Below are 14224 nucleotides of genomic sequence, written 5' to 3' on the forward strand. Positions count from 1 at the left end.
GACAAATTAACTAGAACATTGAGTATGTAAGGTCAGCATTTTTAGCTTGACACTCTTAGGTGAGACAAATTATTTTAAAAATCCTGTAACAGTTCTTACCAAATTTATTCAAAGATAAATTTTCAAGTCAGCTTCTTTTTTTGCCTTGTAATAATTTAAGATTAGTATTTTGTTTATCTTAAGACATTTTAATTCCGGTTTTGGTTATAGGAATTACATTGAAAAGTAGTTTCATACATTCTTTTTTAAAGCTTTTTTTTAATTATGAGAAATTTCAAACTTAGAAGTTGAGTTAATAGCATATTAAATGCAAGTACTTGTCACTTAAATTCAGTTTTGTTACTTTGTTAGATATGCTAATGATTTGTGACTATGTAAGAAAACGTACAAGTCTTTTAGTGACTGCTGTGGACTGATTTGTGTCCCCCCAAGTTCCGATATTGAAGCCCTAACCCCCAAAGTGATGGTGTTTGGAGATGGGGCCTTTGGCAAGTAGTTAGATTTAGATAAGGTCATAAGGGTGAAGCCCTTAGGATCGGATTAGTGCCCTTATAAGAAGAGACATTGGGGTACCTGGGTGGCTCAGGTGGGTGAGTGTCTTACTGGTGTTGACAACATGGAACCTGCTCAGGATTGTCTCCCTCTCTGTCTGCCCCTTTAGATTGTGGTCATCTAAACCCAGTCTTGTATTCACATTTCCACAATTACTTCTTATAGTTGATTTTTTAGAATTGGGATCCAAAAATAACTCCATGTGTTCTGTTTTATGGTTAAGTGAAAGAGTGGTTTTAAAAAACAGTGCAGTGGGACCACTGATTTTTCATCCAGTGGTTGTATTTAAAAAAAAAAAAAAAAAAAAAAAAAAGGAGGGTGAAGGACTACTGTAGAGGAAAAGATATTTAAAATGCAAAATGAACAAATGTAACATGTGGGCTTTTTTTTTTTTGGAAGGGGGTCCTGATTCTGACATATTAACTGTAAAAAAGATGACAGTGTCTTAGGTTCTATAACTCCAATATTCTGGAAAACTGACACATATAAACATTTGCGTTGTAAATAAAATAAGAATAACATTCTGAAAGTATTTTAATTAAATAAGGATTTTATATTTTTCACAAATTATAATAGTATTTTAACTTTTAAACATTCCCAACACACTAATGAAAATTTTGTTAGAATATTTTTAAAAGTCAAGGTATTATTAACTCATGGTGTAGCTTTAAAAACTTCTCCCCTCCAAAAAAACCAACTTCTCCAAAGCTAAATTTATCAGATCAGCTTAGTAAAATTTTATAAAGATCATTACTATGATATTTTTGACATAGTGTTTTATACTAACTATAGTGAATTTTTAATGTGCAATGATATTCAAGTATGAATTTAACCAGTAGGTGGCAACAAATCAATATCTGAATTTATTTTTAAGAAAATTTCAGAAAAAACAGTATAAGTCATAAATAAGGCACATTTGATATTTTTCTACAAATAAATATTTTGTACTTATGTCCTTTATACATGCTTTTTAATTTGAAAAAAAAATGTACAGATTTTATTTTTGTATGATACGCATAGTTCTTTTTAAACCTGTGATTGTTTTTTTTTTTTTTAATTTTTTTTTTTTAACGTTTATTTTATTTTTGAGACAGAGAGAGACAGCATGAACAGGGGAGGGGCAGAGAGAGAGGGAGACACAGAATCAGAAGCAGGCTCCAGGCTCTGAGCCATCAGCCCAGAGCCCGACGCGGGGCTCGAACTCACGGACCGTGAGATCGTGACCTGAGCTGAAGTCGGATGCTTAACCGACTGAGCCACCCAGGCGCCCCTGTGATTGGTTTTTAATAGTTGGATGATTAATTTATAGTTGTACTTAACAACTGATAATGAAGGTATTTGATTTATTACCTGGTGGATACAAATAATCATAATTTGAGTTATATTTTTGTTTTTGCTTTGCTTAATTAGAAACTTAATCTGGTTAATAAGTAGTATTGTTTAATTTGCTAAAAATAAGCTTCTATTAAAATTAAAAACCCACAAAAACCCCGGAAATTTTATAACGCTGTGTGATAAAACACTTGGGAAAAATCAGTGGGGAGTGTATTCATATGTTGTAATGTTGTAAATGCATTAGATTTATCGTTACTTATATCAGCTAGAAAAATACACCTATTTTTCGAATTAAAAAGCATGTATAAAGGACATAAGTACAAAATATTTATTTGTAGAAAAACTTGCATCAAGTTTGACAAATGATAGAAAAGTATAATGCCATTTATAAAAGATTTCCAGTACCGTGTATTGTTGATGGATGTGTGTCTGTATTCTCTTCTCCGTGCGCTGTCCCTTGGATTCTCTGTCTCTCATAAAAGTATCCAGAGGTGGACACTTGGACTTCCATCAGAACGTAACTGCCGCTAGGAGCCAGGAGAAGAGGTTAGGACTCAGGGTTTATTTTAAAGGGTTAGCTTAGCTTTAAAAAAAAAAAAAAAGCTATTTTAAAATAATGTTAGCAGTTGTTAATTCTAAAGAGTGGGAATAGGAGTGTCATTGTAATACTTTAATTCTTTAATCTGTTGATTTAAAAAAGATACAACTGAACATAGTCTTGAGCAGAGCAGTCCATGGTTACAAAATGTTATTTGTCTCTTCAAATACAAACATTTAAAAAGTGTATAAACATTTTATGTTTTGTCCATATATACAAACTAAATGTCATTATTTACTACTTGATGTATTTTGGGTACTTTTTAATCTACGCTCATGTACATTTCTAATTTAAATTAACCCATTACAATTTACGTACTTTCACACATTTAGGCTTTTTGGTGGTTTCTTTTTTATTTTGGAAGGATCATTTCTTGTGACTAGATTTTGTGCACTTGGTTTTAGGGGGAGGAAGAGTAATATTTTTGGGAAATAGAAGCTTATGTGAAATCCAAAGATACGAGCAGTGTTATAGTTTCTGTCATTTATTTTTAGATTTTCTATATTTTTCTTAATTTTTTGAGCCATACTTTATTGACAATGTCAGTCTAGAACAAGCCAGGCATTTCCCCCCATGAAGTGAGATAGTTTTCACTCTGCTGTAACATGTACCCACACATCTTCTTCACCTTGAAAATGTAGCATTTCAAGCTTTAGTCAGGGTAGATTACCCCTTTTTCACTTTCACACTTTTTACCGTGCTGCCAGAAATCTTCTCAGCATTTGCTTTGAATTCTGTCTTAGCACATCTCTCACTGCTTTTGCACAGATCTGGGAGTATGGGATGTAGCTGGGTCCAGCCTCTCGCCACCAAGATGTCATGAGAGTAGGTGTGTCAGTGTTGGCTCCTAGATTGTCTTTAGGTTAAATAACACTCCAGCATACAGTTCTGTCTCTTTCCTCATCCTCTCCAACTTTTGTCGTTGTATTTCATTCAGCTTTGTTAGGTGGATAAATGCAGGTGGCTGTCAGGAATGTACACACTTCCCTTGCAGTGATGTGTTGTGTAGGAACTTGTGTTTTTCTTGGTACTTTAGAATGTCATCTTTATCACTTGCCCTTGTCCACTGGTATTGTTCATGATCTCTTGGGCCCTTTCCTGCCTCTGGCCTTTTTGAGCTGCTGTTTTCCCTCTTCGCTTTGCTGGTTTCTTGTTCTTTCTTCTGGTATCAGCTTTGATGTTGTTTCTTAGAGAATTGTTTCGTGACCATCCTGTATACAGTGCCTCCTCAGTAGGTCTTTACTTGGAGCAGTCTCTTTTCCTCTGTGGTGCTTTCCAGAACATCCCATTGCTTTTTGTGCTGTTTGCTCAGTTCCTACTAGACTTAAGCTCTGTGAGGTCAGGGGCCATGTGTATTTTACTCAAACTCTGAAAATTCAGGGCTTACATCCACGCTTGGAATGTTCTATGAACTTGTAGTAAGTCAAATGAATTGCTGAACGAATGAACTTTAAGGATTTACGGTTTACGTGTCAGAACTCATTTAACTTTTCTCTCTTCATCTCTCGTCTCTCTGTTCATTCTTTAGTAATGAATTTTCTCTTCTCCAAAGGTAGGATATGCTTTTAGGATCAGTATTTGTTTTTATGGGTTATTCTTTATATTTAACTCTTTGACACATCTGAAATTTATTGTAGAATATAGTAGTGTGTGGTATATTCAAAGTAATTCCTTTTGTTTTAAACTGCATTCTCATGTATTGAGTCATTTGTTGTATTTATAGTTAAAAATTTAAAAATGTCTGTAGAAATACTGTTTTATGTTTTAGTCCATTGATTAATGCCTTCTCTTAGTTTTAAACTATTATATTTTGAAAACCTGGTCCCCATGAAAATATAATTATAATTTAAATTATTTATGGTACCCATGAATATATAATTATCACTTAAATTATTTAATTTTTGTCAAACCCATGTGAATTTTACTATCAAAGGACCAGGTTATAGAAAATATTTTGTGTGGTTTCTACTTGGTATTTCACTTAATCTCTAAATTTATATTATTGTCATATTTATACTTGGATAAGTTTCGTAATTTTTAAACTAAATGATTTATATTTTATCCTACCATCCACACTACCCCATCCCATCAGTCCTACAACTTATTCTTTGCTAAGTGATTTGGGAGTAGACATTGAGAGCTGCTGACATATTAACTTCACCCCTGAATAATTAAGCATGTCTCTTAAGAAAAGGGTTGTTTTCCTACAATACAACCACAGTGTTATTATCACTCGTAGGGAATTTAACATTGATAGAATATTGTGTGTGTGTGTGTGTGTGTGTGCATAAATTTAACATTGGTAGAATATTGTGTGAATATATGTTAAATTATATATATGTATACAGACACACACACACACACACACACACACACACACACTACACATATATAATTTAAATCCAGGAGCACACATTACATTTAGATGTCATGTCTCTTAGTTCTCCTTCTGAAACTCTATTGGAGAAGGATCATTTTTTTTTTTCTTTCATTTCCATTCTGCTGTGGACCAATAATTTTTTAAAATACAATAATAATAAATTACTAGAAAAGTAAAATGGTAGAAATGAAGACATAAAATTAAGGCTCATTTAAAAATTAGATTCTATGATCAAGTTGCTATAAAAATTTCTGAACTCTAACTTGTGTACTTCTCTTATCATGGATCAATAGCAAACATTTTGAGGGCTTTTAGTGATCTGAGAATTAAGTAACGCTGATCTGGAATGGTTCCCCCAGGCTAATTTATTTTTTTAATGGCCATGAGAGTTTTAAAGAGCCCAGACCAGTTGTTTTATAGATGCGTCTCTTAATTTGGATTTGTCTGATTTGTCATGATTAAGAATCAGATTAAATACTTTTGACAGGAATACATCATAGGTCATGGTGTCCCCTTCTCAGTGCGTCCACATGAGACACATCATTATTGCTAATGTTAAGTATCATTTGGTTAAAATGTGTCTTCCAGGTTTTTTGATTGTGGAGATTTCTTTTCCCTTTTTAAATAAGATATTTTCAGACTGTGTGAGTATCTGTTCTTATAATTATGCAGTGGTTTTAACATCCCTTGGTGTTTCTTGCCTGAATCAGTATTTTGCAACCGTGGGTTGCAAATGAGAATTGTCTAATTCTCTTAGTATCTTTTTCGTTGATTAGTTGTCATTCCTTTGAAGAGAAGATATTTTCCTACTCCAACAGAGTTCTTAAACCACATTGTAGAGATGAGCCCTCTTTTCCCTTTTTCCGATAGATGCTTGTCTGACCTAGGGAAAATTGAAGTGTCTTTATATTAGACACCTCCCATTTCCCTTTCTGTACCTTTTCCATCAGTTTTGCCCTTTGGGTCTGTTTTCTCCTGGTTTCAGTTTTCCCGAAGCTTCCGGGCTTGGAACCTCATGCCGCAGCCCATGAGGGCTTCATTTCCTTAAACTACCTACTTTTTTTTTGTTTCCCCCTCCTGTCTCATGATCAAAACTGCTTTGTGTGGTCCATGTTAACGCATGAAAATTTTTGTTATTTAGCTTTCTTTAGCTATTTGTTTCTTTAGCTTTTTAGATCTGTTTGTGTTTTAAAAAAATCTCTTAAAAAAGAGATTTCTTGTAAGGTGAGTGAATAAATTAGATGACTAATAGGCAGTGTGACATGGTGAAATATGTAAAGGCAATGTGGGAGGAAGATTTTTTTGGAGGTTGTGGTTGAAACTGAGGAGCAAGCAGCCTCTGCTATATATGAGTTCTGCGGACTCAGATCTGAGCCTGCAAACTTGGGTTGTTCCTGTTTTTGTTGTTGTTGTTGTTGTTGTTGTTGTTGTTGTTAATACCTTTTACTACTGGGCTGCATTTTAGTTTAACCTCTCCCCGCTACCCCCCCCCCCCCCCCCCCCCCCCCCCAGTTCCCTGTCCTGCCCTGATCCATTTTGTGCGTTGTTGGGGTTTATGACTAGAATGAACCAGGGGTTAGAGTCATTCATATGAGTCCTTTGTAACCCTGATAAAATGTATTTCTGGTATCTTCTGGCAGAAATTTCTTGTAAATTTGAAGGTGTTTTAGATCAGCTCATCTGAATATAGTATCTTCTGCCCTTTCATTCATTCAGCAGGTATTGGGTGCCTACTGTGGACAGTATTGCTGGGCAGTGGGATCTAATAATGAACAAGCTGATGTGGGTCTCCCATGTTGTAATCTAGTTGGGGAGGCAGCTGTATACAGACAGTACACATGTCACATGGATGTGAAGTGATGGGAGAAAAATCCGGTGCCACAGAAAAACCTTAGCCAATCTTGGCAGGGAGGAGGCCAGGGGATGTTTTTTGGGGGTCACTATGTTGGGGAGGGGTGCAAAACCAGGAGACTGTGGGAGTGGTTGACAAAGGATCTGGAAAGGATTGCTTTTCAGGCCACATGATATCTGTCGTAGCTCCCTAACTTGCCACCGTAGTGCAGAAGCAGCCGTGGGAAATCAATAAACACATGAATGTGAGGGTGTCTCAGTCAGACTTTACTTATGGACAGTGAACTCAGAATTACTTTAAAATTTTCAGCTGTCATGAAATATTATTTTGATTATTTCCCCCCCAATCATTTAAAAATGTAAAAACCGTTTTTTTTCTTATACGTTGTTACAGAAACAGGTGGTGAGCTATAGTTTGCTGACTCCTGGAACATGGCGCTAAAATAAAATGCCCATTATCAAGGGTCTTTTGCCTGAACTCTTTATAAAAACAGAGCTATCGTACAATAGACCTGTAGTCAGAGCGTGCATTGTGCTTTCAGTAAGACATAAATATATAGGTAGGGTTGAAAATTACAGTATTTCCGCACCTCTAGCTGTTCTTTTGAAACATTCCAGTAATTCTGGAAGTTAAAGGGAAGGCTGTTGGGAATTAAGAGAGTGATTGACTAGTGGTGCACATACAGAGGGACTTGCATGGTGTCATTAATAGTACTTAGAAGGCCCAAGTTCCAGTCATGAACTTGTCAGTTACTGCCTATGCACATCATGGCACTTTTCTGAGCTTTGTCTATCTGTGAAGAAGAGAAGGTGAACTCAGTACAGATACTGCTCGGAATTATCGCAGGTAATCGTATACTTTAAAGCACCACGTAAGTGTCAGTACTAATATTTTAAGTTACACCGCCGTTTCTAGCATCTTTACATATATCCTATAGATGTAAAATGGCATCATGTTTGCTTAGTTTTTGTCACCAAGATGGATTCTTGGGGAATTCAGCCATCATGCAGACATTCATGTGTCTACTGTATCTTAAGGACATTCTAAATATGGGGATACAACAGTAAAGAAGAAATTGTTCTGTTCTTGTGGGATATAAATAAGTATGTATTATACTGTGAGGTGGTCATACATACTATAAAGAAAATAAAGGTAAGGGGGGGTACATGGAGGTCTGGGAATGGTGGATGGGGAGCAAACTGGGGAAAGCCTCTTAGGACATCAGGTTTGAACTTACTAAGGTTTGGAGAGGCGGGAGAGCTTTTGGAGAGACAGAGAACACAATGTAAAGGCCCTGAGGTAAGAAAGATTTAAAAAAATTTTTTTTTTTAACATTTATTCATTTTTGAGAGAGAGCATGAGGGGAGGGGCAGAGAGAGAGAGAGAGAGAGAGAGAGACAGAATCTGAAGCAGGCTCCAGGCTCTGAGCTGTCAGCACAGAGCCTGATGTGGGGCTTGAACCCAGGAATGACCTGAGCTGAAGTCAGATGCTTAACTGACTGAGCCATTCAGATGCCCAAAAAAGAGTTTTTAGTATGTTTGAATAAAGGCCAGCAAATATAGAGTGCTTTTTTTACTGCATAGATGTAGAGAGGTAGGGGAAAGATTTATAGGACCTGTTGGGACTATGGGAAAGAGTTTGGATTTTATTCTGGGAAAGATGAAAAAGCGATTGGAGGGTTTTAAGCCAAAGAGTGAGAAGTGATCACTCTCCCTTTCTTTATTCTGAACAGTTCTGTCCTGAAACCATTAGGTGGGACAGAGCAAGGTAGGCACATACCATTTGAGGAGGAGTGTGTGGAGCTGTTGTGGCACAAAGCAGCATGTTGGCCCTCGTGGGATGGGGATGGTGGCCTGGGACAGAGGATCCATGTTGGGAGGGCATGGCAGATGTCACCAGAGTCAGAGCCTAAGCAGGGTGAAGACAGGGTCTTTCTGATGGCGTCACCTAGTGTGGGATGCTAGGGCTTGATCAGGGTGGGGAGAGTGTCCAGAGGGGAGAGTAGACTGCACGGAGAGTCAGGGCCCATGCTGTCCCCACCATGTGTAAGGGGTGGCCTGGAGCAGGCTTTGAGGATTAAAGCATAGTAATGTAGCAGTCTTCGTTTTCTGATCTTGATGATTTTGTTGTAGTTTGTAGACCATCCTTGTTTTTAGCTTTTGAGGATGTTGGAGCCTCAGGTTGGCAGCTGACTCTCAGGTGGTTTGGGGAAGAAAGTCTTTGTATTGTGCTTTTCTACAAGTTTGTTGTTTCAAAACTGGAAAAGAAAAACCAACAGTGTCACTGTGGCCACTGTATGATAATGGATTGTAGAGTGGCAGGGTCTCAGGCAGGAGGCTGCAGCGGCCTCTAGTCTGGGTGGGTTGTGCTGGTGGTGTGAGTAGGTGGTCTTAGTGGAGGAGGTGAGAATGGTCAGATTGGGGACTTAATTTGAAGTGAGAGCTGATTGGATTTACTGGTGGGTGTGAGAGAAGACAAGAGTCAAGGATAGCCTCTTGGTTTTTTAAGGCTTTGGGAACTGGGGAAAGATGATGTCATTAAATAATGCCATGAATTCATTTTTTGAAAATTGAGTTTAAAGAAAAAATAGTTGTTTGTCAAAAGACCTGGTTTCCAGTCTTAGCTCACCCACGGAGATGGTGTGTGAACTTGCCTTGACATTTTTGGCTCTTGGTTTATTCATGTGGACAGAATGGTGTAGAATCTACTGTAGTAGGACCAAACAAGCCACGCCTAAGCTAAACCCGGTCTTCATTTCAGCAAGGCATGTGGTAATCTCTCGTGATACTTTGTTGAAGGGCTGGAGAAATGCAGTTTATATAATTGCACACCTTGATAGTTTAACACCTGCTCTCCAAAAGTGTTAATGATTTAATCACTAACTTTACTTTCAAAGAGTTCATTAAATGGTGAGATGAAATACTTTGTCTTTGATCCTGTTTTGCTAAATGTTTTTATCAGTGCCTTGGATGGCTTGAATTACATGTTTATCAAATTAGTATATAGGTAGGGATGTTGAGAGCACCTTTTTGGGGGGTTACAGCTGGGAATCATAAAAATCTTGGTTCAGTGAAACCACCATGATAATTACTGATGAACAGCTTCGGTTAACTTCATCATGTACCTACTTCAGTGTGCATACGTGGATTTTGAATAGGAATGACAGGGTTATTGGGCATTAAATGATAATAGATGGAAAACCCCAGGCATGCTGGACGTACCCTGTAGATGTCAGTAGCATTCCTTCTTAGTCAAAGGGTATACAAGCCTTACTTATCCATGCTTCATGTTTGTTAACTTTTTGGTTATGAATCATTTGGTCAGAGTACTGTTAAGGAAAGACCGTTTGAATCCTTCCAAAAATTTGTTTGTACTGTGTATACTTGAGGTGGTATTTCTTACCTTGAAAAAAGCTTCCGTAGGTGAAGTTTTCAGCCAGTTTGCTTGGCTCCGCTAAGGGAAAAGTGTGAGTGATATGTCCCCAGATCATTGCTATAGTGTTAAAGATATATATATAAATATAAATGTATATAAATAAATATATTTATTTATAATAATATATATTAAAATTTATATTAATATAATATAGATAATATAATATATATAATATAATATATAATATATATTTTATATTAATATAAAATTAATTATATAAATTATATTAATATAAAATATAATATAATATATAATATTGTATATATAATATAATATAAAATATTTTATATTAATATATATTAAAATATATATTTATATTTATATATATTTATATATATTTATATATTTATATAATATAGTACACAATACAGATACTTTTTCACTTCTTAGAAATTAATGTACTGTTCCCACTTTATCCTTAAAATAACTCTAAAGCACCAAACACTGTTCCCCTGTGTTCTTTGTTAGTATGTAGTATCTTGTACACTTTGGTGCTGAGTAAGTTACATAGTAAGTAATTGAGAAGAAAGACTTTATTGTTCCTAACATTTCTGAACAGTGCCAGTATTATAATCTTATTTGCTTTAAGAATCAGCTCTTGAGAAAGTGCTAGACTGCCTGCAGTGTCTCAAACATGAAATACGGGTAGGTGTTGCAGAGAAATTTCTGTGCTGTTCTGCCTTGTGGTTTGAAGTTTGAAACTTAGGAGGAAGTTGCTGCCTGACATTTTCAAACATTGGTGGTGGTAATGCAGACTTGAGCGTTGGTCACTGTCTGTGTTCATGGAAGGCCTCACCTTCCATTTGTGTTTGGATTTTATTAAGGAAGTTTTAGTGTATACATTTCTCTAATGCTTTTTTCCCCCCAGCATACAGTTTCAGTCTTTATGTAAATATACGTTCTTAAAGTTTGTTTTCACAGATCATTTTTGACCCAGTGTTTTCTCTCCAGCTGCATCTGGGCCGTGTACCAGGGAGACCTAAGGTATTGAGAGGGGAACACTGAGCTGGGGAGAGCATTCCTGGCTGAGGTGGAGATGTATAGACTAGCAAATGAGATATCCACACAAACTTAAAAAACTGAGGTGAAATTCACACAACATAAAATTAACCATTCTAAAGTGAACGGTTCAGTGTCACTTAGGATATTCACAGTGTTGCAGCCACCAGTTCCAAAATGTTTCATCTCCTGAAAAAAGAAACCTGTGCCCTTTAAACACTTATACCCCACTGCTCCTTCTGCCAGCTCCTAGCCACTACCAGTCTGCACTTTGTCCCTTTGGATTGACCTATTCTGAGTATTTTATATAGTGGAATCATGCAGTATGTACCTTTTTGTATCTGGCTGCTTTCATTTCATATAATGCGTCTGAGGTTCGTCCAGTTGTAGCGTGAATCAGTATTTCATTCCATTTTATGGCCAAATAATATTCCATTACATGTATATGCCACAGTTTATCCATTCATCACTGATGGATGAATGTGTGTATGTGTGTATTTGAGTACCAGTTTTCACTTCTTTTGGTTATATACTTAGGGAGGGGACTGCTAGGTGGTTGTATTATAATTCTATGTTTATCACCACTCTTTCCTCTAGAGGTTCCACTTCTTGATATTCCCTCCAGCAATGTATAAGGGTTTCTCCACATCTTTGCTAACATTTGTTAGTTTCTCCTTTCTTGCTTCCTTCCTCCTTCCTTCTTTCCTACCTTCCTTTCTAAATTATAGCCATCCTTTTTCTTATTTTTCTTATTTTTCTTATTTTTTTATTGGGGGAGAGAGTGTGTGTGCATGTGAAAGTGGGGGAAGAAGAGGAAAAGAGAGAATCTTAAGTAGGCTTCATGCCCAGCACGGAGCCCAGTGAAGGGCTTGATCTCACAATCATGACCTGAGCCAAAAGCAAGTGTTGGGACACTTAACCAACTGAGTACCACCTAGGTGTCCCGAGCCATCCTTTTTAAATTATAGCCATCCTTTTTGGTTCGAAGTGGTCTCTCATTGTGGTTTTTGCATTCTCTAAATGATTAATGACATTGAGTATCTTATCATGTACTTGTTGGTGACTTGTAGATCTTTGGAGAAATGTCTATTGACATTTTTGTTGTTGTTATTGAGTTGTGCTTGTTATTTATTTTAGATACTAGACCTTTATTGGATGTATGATTTGTTAATATTCTCTCTTCTGTAGGTTGTCTTTTGCTTTCTTCTTCTTTTTTAAATTTTATTTAGGCTCTATGCCCCACGTGGGACTTGAACTGATGACTCTGAGATTAAGAGTTGTATGATCTACTGACTGAGCCAGTCAAGTGCCCCAATTTTTTGCTTTCTTGATAATGCCTTTTTAAAATTATTTTATTTATTTATTTTTTTTAATGTTTATTTATTTTTGAGACAGAGAGAGACAGAGCATAAATGGGAGAGGGGCAGAGAGAGAGGGAGACACAGAATCTGAAGCAGGCTCCAGGCTCTGAGCTGTCAGCACAGAGCCCGACGCGGGGCTCGAACTCACGGACCATGAGATCATGACCTGAGCCGAAGTCGGACGCTTAACTGACTGAGCCACCCAGGCGCCCGTTGATAATGCCTTTTGATGCAAAAGGGTTTTTAATTTTGATAGTCCAATGGATCTATTTTTTTCTTTTGTTGCACACGCTTCTGTTTGTATAATCTAGGAATCTATTGCCAGATTCAAGGTCCTGAATCTTTATTCCTATGTTTTCTTCTAAGAGTTTTATGGTTTTAGCTTTTATATTTAGGCTCTTGATCCATTTGGAGTTAACTTTTGTATGTAGTGGGAAGTAGGAGTCCAACTTAAGTTCTTTGGATTGTAGATCTCCATTTGTGCCAGCACCATTTACCAATGAGACCATTCTTTCTCCACTGAATGGGTCTTGCTGTACAAACTTTTCCTTCTGTTTATAAGTATATGGGTCTATCTAGAATTTATTTCTGAGGAAGAGTTTTTTTTTTTTATTATTATTAGTTTGTTATTTATTTTTTTAAATTTACATTCAAGTTAGTTATATAGTGCAACAGTGATTTCAGGAGTAGATTCCTTAATGCCCCTTACCCATTTAGCCAATCCTCTCTCCCACTACCCCTCCATTAACGCTGTTTGTTCTCCATATTTAAGAGTCTCTTATGTTTTGTCCTCCTCCCTGTTTTTATATTATTTTTGCTTCCCTTCCCTTATGTTCATCTGTTTTGTATCTTAAAGTCCTCATATGAGTGAAGTCATATGATATTTGTCTTTCTCTAATTTTGCTTAGCATAATATCCTCTAATTCCATCCATGTAGTTGCAAATGGCAAGATTGCATTCTTTTTGATTGCTGAGTACTACTCCATTGTATGTATGTGTATATATATATACACATATACATATATATGTGTGTGTGTATATATATATGTATGTATATATATGTGTGTGTATATGTATATGTATACATACATACATACATACATATATATATACACACACACCACATCTTCTTTATCCATTCATCCATCGATGGACATTTGGGCTCTTTTCATACTTTGGTTATTGTTGATAGAGCTGCTATAAACATTGGGGCGCATGTGCCCCTTCGAAACAACACATCTGTATCCTTTGGATAAATACCTAGTAGTGCAATTCCTGGGCGAAGGGTAGTTGTATTTTTAAGTTTTTGAGGAATCTCCATACTGTTTTCTAGAATGGCTGCACCAGTTTGCATTCCTACCAACGGTGCAAAAGATATTGCCTTTCTCTGCATCCTCGCCCACACCTGTTATTGCCTGAGTTGTTAATGTTAGCCATTCTGACACGTGTGAGGTGATATCCCATTGTGGTTTTGATTTATATTTCCCTGATGACGAGTGGTGATGAGCATTTTTTCATGTGTTGGCCATCTGGATGTCTTCCTTGGGGAAGTGTCTATTCATGTCTTTCGCCCATTTTTTCACTGGATTATTTGTTTTTTAGGTGTTGAGTTTGATAAGTTCTTTATAGATTTTGGATACTAACCCTTTACCTGATATGTCATTTGCAAATATCTTCTTCCGTTCTGTCGGTTGTCTTTTAGTTTTGCTGA

At 36.6% G+C, this 14224-nt stretch overlaps 1 protein-coding gene and 1 pseudogene across 17 annotated transcripts in view; one reads left to right on the top strand and one right to left on the bottom strand.

Annotated features, from left to right (window-relative positions):
• SRPK2 (SRSF protein kinase 2) overlaps positions 1–14224 on the top strand; it is a 312332-nt gene that overhangs the window by 37404 nt on the left and 260704 nt on the right. The gene's annotated exons all lie outside the window — the stretch shown is intronic.
• On the bottom strand, positions 3152–3306 carry LOC122213621 (annotated as a pseudogene).

Source organism: Panthera leo, chromosome A2, assembly GCF_018350215.1.
Source record: "Panthera leo isolate Ple1 chromosome A2, P.leo_Ple1_pat1.1, whole genome shotgun sequence".
NCBI classification, from domain to species: domain Eukaryota; kingdom Metazoa; phylum Chordata; class Mammalia; order Carnivora; family Felidae; genus Panthera; species Panthera leo.